General features: G+C 41.8%; 1 protein-coding gene across 1 annotated transcript in view; it reads right to left on the bottom strand.

Annotated features, from left to right (window-relative positions):
• Positions 1-6954, bottom strand: part of psen1 (presenilin 1) — a 49864-nt gene extending 42910 nt beyond the window's left edge. The window contains exon 1 of the mRNA XM_061885794.1: positions 6860-6954. The gene's annotated coding sequence lies outside the window, so the exon portion shown is untranslated. The remainder of the gene's footprint in view (positions 1-6859) is intronic.
• Between the last annotated feature and the right edge of the window lie 607 nt (positions 6955-7561).

The raw sequence follows: 7561 nt of genomic DNA on the forward strand, positions 1-7561 counted from the left end.
ATGTGTTGTTCATAGATTGGTCTCTCCAAAGCTTTGGCATAAATGTCAAAACACCTATTCTGTCTGGGATTCATTTAAAATCAGCTTGTGTGTCATCAAAAGAACTTGGAGTTGACCAGCAATTTAAATTCCCTCGGAAGAACATCTGGCCCGAACACAACACTGCTCACTCGCATGTGACGACTTACAGCCACAATCAAAAGTTTACATACACTTATGAAGAACATGATGTCATGGCTGTTTTGAGTTTCCAATCATTTCTACAACTCTTTCTTTTTGATAGAGTGATTGGAGCACTCACTAAAAACATTCACAAAGTCTGCTTCTTTTATGAATTTATTATGGCTCTACTGAACATGTGAGCAATCAAAAGTATACATACAGCAGTGTTAATATTTGGCAAGTTTCACTGCAATAAAGCGCTTTTAGCTTCTGCTTGAATTTTTGACCACTCGTCTTGACAAAATTGGCGCATTTCAGCTGAATTTGTTTTGTTTTCTTGACATGGACTTGTTTCTTCAGCATTGTCCACACGTTTAAACCTTTATTCTAGCCTGATTTAGGCATTCCTTTACCACTTTCGGAGTGTGTTTGCGCCCAAGACCCTGATGATTTTAGCTCGTCCTGAAGAATTTGGAGGTAATCCTCCTTTCTCATTGTCCCATTTAATCTCCGTAAAGCACCAGTTCCATTGGCAGCAAAACAGGCCCAGGGCATAATACTACCACCACCATACTTGACGGTAGGCATGGTGTTCCTGGGATTAGAGGCCTCACCTTTTCTTATCCAAACATCTGACCACAGATGTTTGTTCTGCACAGCCTTCCCTAAGCTTTAATGCCTTTTCTTAAGAGCACTCACCTTTTGTTTATTTTTGATTTAAGGATTAGTCACCTTTTTACCTGTGCACTGCCTCCCGCTGTTTCCGACATCTGCAAAGCAATTAGCTACCGGCTGCCACCTACTGATATGGAAGAGTATTACACGGTGACTCTGCCGAGCTCTAAACAGCACCGACACTCAACACAATTTGCAGATTATAATTACTGGTTTGCAAAAAATATTTTTAACCCAAATAGGTGAAATTAGATAATCTCTCACGGCACACTAGGCGCCGCGGCACAGTGGTTGAAAACAATGACTTATATGATATATTGAGAATTGTAAGCACATTGTTCTGGATAAAATTTAGTTTGGTGGATCCAGGTGTAATAAAAATGTGGTTCAGAGGAAACTGGATATTTGTTAAAGGCTTACTGAAATGAGATTTTCTTATTTAAACACGTCTATTCTATGTGTCATACTTGATCATTTCGCCATATTGCCATATTTTTCCCCCCCTACTCCACGGTGTAAGCACCCGACGGTCGGGGGCGGCCGGTTGGAGGAGGCAAGAGAGTCCGCACAACGCAAGCCCTCCGCTCATAACTATGGTAAGAGCAGACTTAATACCACCATTATCTCCCCGAAACCTGCCGGTTGACATGTGGTGGGGAACTGTTCCATAGTAAAGCTTCACCTTCGGGAATGTAAACAAGGAAACACCAGCTGTGTTTGTGTTGCTAAAGGCGGCCGCAATACACCGCTTCCCACCTACATCTTTCTTCTTTGACGTCTCCATTATTCATTGAACAAATTGCAAAAGATTCAGCAACACAGATGTCCAAAATATTGTGCAATTATGCGATGAAAACACACGACTTATTACCACCATTTTCCCACCGAAACCTGCCTACATGTGGTAGGGAACCATGTTCGCTTAACCGCTCTGTTCCATAGTAAAGCTTCACCTTCGGGAATGTAAACAAGGAAACACCGGCTGTGTTTGTGTTGCTAAAGGCGGCCGCAATACACCGCTTCCCACCTACAACTTTCTTCTTTGACGTCTCCATTATTCATTGAACAAATTGCAAAAGATTCAGCAACACAGATGTCCAAAATATTGTGCAATTATGCGATAAAAACGCACAACTTATTACCACCATTTTCCCACCGAAACCTGCCGGTTGACATGTGGTAGGGAACCATGTTCGCTTGACGGCTCTGTTCCATAGTAAAGCTTCACCTTCGGGAATGTAAACAAGGAAACACCGGCTGTGTTTGTGTTGCTAAAGGCAGCCGCAATACACCGCTTCCCACCAACATCTTTCTTCTTTGACGTCTCCATTATTCATTGAACAAATTGCAAAAGATTCAGCAACACAGATGTCCAAAATATTGTGCAATTATGCGATGAAAACACACGAGTTATTACCACCATTTTCCCACCGAAACCTGCCGGTTGACATGTGGTAGGGAACCATGTTCGCTTGACCGCTCTGTTCCATAGTAAAGCTTCACCTTCGGGAATGCAAAAAAGGAAACACCGGCTATGTTTGTGTTGCTAAAGGCGGCCGCAATACACCGCTTCCCACCTACAGCTTTCTTCTTTGACGTCTCCATTATTCATTGAACAAATTGCAAAAGATTCAGCAACACAGATGTCCAAAATATTGTGCAATTATGCGATAAAAACGCACAACTTATTACCACCATTTTCCCACCGAAACCTGCCGGTTGACATGTGGTAGGGAACCATGTTCGCTTGACGGCTCTGTTCCATAGTAAAGCTTCACCTTCGGGAATGTAAACAAGGAAACACCGGCTGTGTTTGTGTTGCTAAAGGCAGCCGCAATACACCGCTTCCCACCAACATCTTTCTTCTTTGACGTCTCCATTATTCATTGAACAAATTGCAAAAGATTCAGCAACACAGATGTCCAAAATATTGTGCAATTATGCGATGAAAACACACGAGTTATTACCACCATTTTCCCACCGAAACCTGCCGGTTGACATGTGGTAGGGAACCATGTTCGCTTGACCGCTCTGTTCCATAGTAAAGCTTCACCTTCGGGAATGCAAAAAAGGAAACACCGGCTATGTTTGTGTTGCTAAAGGCGGCCGCAATACACCGCTTCCCACCTACAGCTTTCTTCTTTGACGTCTCCATTATTCATTGAACAAATTGCAAAAGATTCAGCAACACAGATGTCCAAAATATTGTGCAATTATGCGATGAAAATGCACAACTTATTACCACCATTTTCCCACCGAAACCTGCCGGTTGACATGTGGTAGAGAACTATGTTCGCTTGACCGCTCTGTTCCATAGTAAAGCTTCACCTTCGGGAATGTAAACAAGGAAACACCGTCTGTGTTTGTGTTGCTAAAGGCAGCCGCAATACACCGCTTCCCACCTACAGCTTTCTTCTTTGACGTCTCCATTATTCATTGAACAAATTGCAAAAGATTCAGCAACACAGATGTCCAAAATATTGTGCAATTATGCGATGAAAACACACGACTTATTACCACCATTTTCCCACCGAAACCTGCCGGTTGACATGTGGTAAGGAACCATGTTCGCTTGACGGCTCTGCTCCATAGTAAAGCTTCACCTTCGGGAATGTAAACAAGGAAACACCGGCTGTGTTTGTGTTGCTAAAGGCAGCCGCAATACACCGCTTCCCACCTACAGCTTTCTTCTTTGACGTCTCCATTATTCATTGAACAAATTGCAAAAGATTCAGCAACACAGATGTCCAAAATATTGTGCAATTATGCGATGAAAACACACGACTTATTACCACCATTTTCCCACCGAAACCTGCCTACATGTGGTAGGGAACCATGTTCGCTTAACCGCTCTGTTCCATTGTAAAGCTTCCCCTTCGGGAATGTAAACAAGGAAACACCGGCTGTGTTTGTGTTGCTAAAGGCGGCCGCAATACACCGCTTCCCACCTACAGCTTTCTTCTTTGACGTCTCCATTATTCATTGAACAAATTGCAAAAGATTCAGCAACACAGATGTCCAGTAAAAGAGAGGGGGTTCAAAAAGTTTATACTTCTTCCCATTACTCTTTTGAGATATGTTATATTTAATTCAATTTTCCTTTTGTGAAATAATAATAATATTGCCATTGAGCACAAGACAGTTCAATGGAGATAAGGATGTATATTTTGTACTGCATGTATTGCGTAGAGCTGACTATGATGTACTCAAATAATTTTGCTACTTAAAAAAATAAAAATAATAATAAAGATGTATAAAACGGCGGATCTAAAAACAGAAATAAAAGCGTTTTTTCTAGTAAATGTAGCAAATTGTAGTGTTGCTTTTGAGCTATTTTGGACAAGGTGTGTCAATGTAATGTTCGATATGATGAAGTGAATTATATTTATATAGCGCTTTTTCTCTAGTGAATCAAAGTGCTTTACATAGTGAAACCCAATATCTAAGTTACCTTTAAAGGCCTACTGAAAGCCACTACTAGCGACCACGCAGTCTGATAGTTTATATATCAATGATGAAATATTAACATTGCAACACATGCCAATACGGCCGCTTTAGTTTACTAAATTGCAATTTTACATTTCGCGCCAAGTATCCTGTTGAAAACATCGTGGTATGATGAAGCGTGTGCGTGACGTCACGGATTGTAGCGGTTTCAGCAACGATCACGGCTAAAAGTCGTCTGCTTTAATAGTATAATTACACAGTATTCTGGACATCTGTGTTGCTGAATCTTTTGCAATTTGTTCAATTAATATTGGAGACGTCAAAGAAGAAAGCTGTAGGTGGGAAGCGGTGTATTGCAGCTGCCTTTGGCGACACAAACACAGCCGTCGTTTCAGTCATAATATTTTATTAGAACGTATCAAAACACGAATTGGTATGTCAGCCTTAGCCCTGTCTTGGTTTAACTCTTATCTTACTGACAGGGTGCAGTGCGTCTCCCATAACAGTATGACCTCGGACTATGTTAAGGTAACGTGTGGAGTTCCCCAGGGTTCGGTCCTTGGCCCTGCACTCTTCAGCATCTACATGCTGCCGCTGGGTGACATGATACACAAATACGGTGTTAGCTTTCACTGTTATGCTGATGACACCCAACTCTACATGCCCCTAAAGCTGACCAACACGCCGGACTGTAGTCAGCTGGAGGCGTGTCTTAATGAAATTAAACAATGGATGTCCGCTAACTTTTTACAACTCAACGCCAAAAAAACGGAAATGCTGATTATCGGTCCTGCTAGACACCGACCTCTATTTAGTAATACAACTTTAACATTTGACAACCAAATAATAAAACAAGGTGACTCGGTAAAAAATCTGGGTATTATCTTCGACCCAACTCACTCCTTTGAGTCACACATTAAAAGAGTTACTAAAACGGCCTTCTTTCATCTCCGTAATATCGCTAAAATTCGCTCCATTTTGTCCACTAAAGACGCCGAGATCATTATCCATGCGTTTGTTACGCCTCGTCTCAATTACTGTAACGTATTATTTTGGGGTCTCCCCATGTCTAGCATTAAAAGATTACAGTTGGTACAAAATGCGGCTGCTAGACTTTTGACACACATTTGAGGTCCTCTCCAAGGTTTCTCATAGTCAGCATTGTCACTGCCGTCCCACTGGATGTGAATTCTCCCTGCCCACTGGGTGTGAGTTTTCCTTGCCCTTTTGTGGGTTCTTCCGAGACATTTGTGATTTAAGGCTATATAAATAAACATTGATTGATTGATTGATTGTTTACATTCCCGAAGGTGAAGCTTTACTATGGAACAAAGCGGTCAAGCCAACATGGTTCCCGACCACATGTCAATCGGCTGGTTTAGGTGAGAAAATTGTGGTAATAAGTCGGTTCTTACCGTAGACATGAGCGGAGCTTGCGTCCTCCTGCAGCTTCGGACTGTCTTACCTCCTATAGCGCTTTTCTACCTTCAAGGTACTCAAAGCGCTTTGACACTACTTCCACATTTACCCATTCACACACACTGATGGAGGGAGCTGCCATGCAAGGCGCTAACCAGCACCCATCAGGAGCAAGGGTGAAGTGTCTTGCTCAGGACACAACGGACGTGACGAGGTTGGTACTACGTGAGATTTGAACCAGGGACCCTCGGGTTGCGCACGGCCACTCTACCACTGCGCCACGCCGTCTCACTTAATCACTAGTAACACAATAAGCAGATAAGGGATTTCCAGAATTATCCTAGTAAATGTGTCTAATAACATCTGAATCGCTCCCACTGCCCTCGTCTATTTTTTTCTTGTAGTCCTTCACTCTCACTTCCCTCATCCACGAATCTTTCACCCTCGCTCAAATTAATGGGGAAATTGTCGCTTTCTCGGTCCGAATCGCCCTCGCTGCTGGTGGCCATGATTGTAGACAATGTTCAGATGTGAGGAGCTCCACAACCCGTGACGTCACGCGCACATCGTCTGCTACTTCCGGTACAGGCAAGGCTTTTTTATTAGCGACCAAAAGTTGCGAACTTTATCGTCGATGTTCTCTACTAAATCCTTTCAGCAAAAATATGACAATATCGCGAAATAATCAAGTATGACACATAGAATGGACCTGCTATCCCCGTTTGAATAAGAAAATCTAATTTCAGTAGGCTTTTAAAGCAGGGGGGATAAAGCGTCTTGCCCAAGGACACAACGGCATTGACTAGAATGGCGGAAGTGGGGTTCGAACCCGGAACCCTCAAGTTGCTGGCACGGCCGCTCTACCAAACCGAACCATACCGCCCCACTATTACAGTTAATGGATATTTGGCCGGCACTTTAGTCACAGAACTCGACACATTTCGACATGTTTGAAACGTGAATATTTATTGGGTTTTAATCCTATTTCCTGCAGATATTGTCGAGCTTGTATCGACTAAGAATAAGAACATCGCGCCTGTTACTAAGCAAGCTAGTTAGCTAACAATGACATAGCAGCACGACGAGCAGCCTTAAAATAATAATGAAATAATATTATTGAATGTAAAAAAAAAAGGTTTGTATTAAATGAACTTACCGAAAACGAACAGTGAGAAATAAGAAGGGTGGTGTGTTTTGAACCGGGGGTACTTTCCTTCTTTGTTCTTCCTGTCTTCTCAACCCGCTTCCGGTTAAGCTTTTTTATTTATTTTTTTTTAACAAACTTTATTGCTTAATTTATTTTTTTTTATATATTACCTGAAATGTTTAAGTTGTCCTATATTGTTTTATTATCTTCAAAAAAGAGGTTAAAAAAAACAAAAAAAAACATAATGTGTGCTGATACTGTACGCGCTAGAAACATCTCACTGGCGCTGACGAGACGCGGTGCCGCCATCTTGGAGTGGTGATCCATTCCACCCAGTGACGAGACGCGGGGCCGCCATCTTGGAGTGGTGATCCACTCCACTCAGTGCTATTCATTGGGCAGGAAAAATGAACTCTCAGCGCAATTAATTCATCTTACCTCACCGAATACCACTGATTTTCACGCGTTTTCTTGTCATACGTGTAGCTTTAATAAAAGGACACATGTTTTATTATTCATAGTTTGCTTAACAGTAATAGAATATTTTTATATGCTATAAGGCAGGGGTCACTAGCCTTTTTGAAACCAAGAGCTACTTCTTGGGTACTGATTAATGCAAAGGGCTACCAGTTTGATACATACTTAAATAAATTGCCAGAAATAGCCAATTTTCTGAATTTACCTTTGATATATATATATATAAATATAAAT

This window comes from Nerophis ophidion, linkage group LG24, assembly GCF_033978795.1.
Source record: "Nerophis ophidion isolate RoL-2023_Sa linkage group LG24, RoL_Noph_v1.0, whole genome shotgun sequence".
NCBI classification, from domain to species: domain Eukaryota; kingdom Metazoa; phylum Chordata; class Actinopteri; order Syngnathiformes; family Syngnathidae; genus Nerophis; species Nerophis ophidion.